The sequence below is a fragment of the Streptopelia decaocto genome (genome assembly GCF_964273445.1).
Source record: "Streptopelia decaocto genome assembly, chromosome: 14".
Taxonomy (NCBI): Eukaryota; Metazoa; Chordata; class Aves; order Columbiformes; family Columbidae; genus Streptopelia; species Streptopelia decaocto.
Window position 1 is genome coordinate 4,602,487 of NC_138669.1, and position 219 is coordinate 4,602,705.

Here is a 219-nt window from a genome sequence, read left to right on the forward strand (position 1 = left end):
AATTTCCTCAGATTTATTTTTTCAATCCCTTTGTGTTTCCTTTGGCTGGGCATTTCTCTAGAGATGTTGTTTTGTATGATTCATGTTCTGAACCAAAGCAGAGTTAGCTACAGTGTGTTACAGGTTTCTTTTAGTTCTATAGCAGCTACTGTAGAGGATAAAGATATTTATGGTTTTCCCATAACTTTTTTAGCGTTTGATTTTTTTTTAAATAGGATT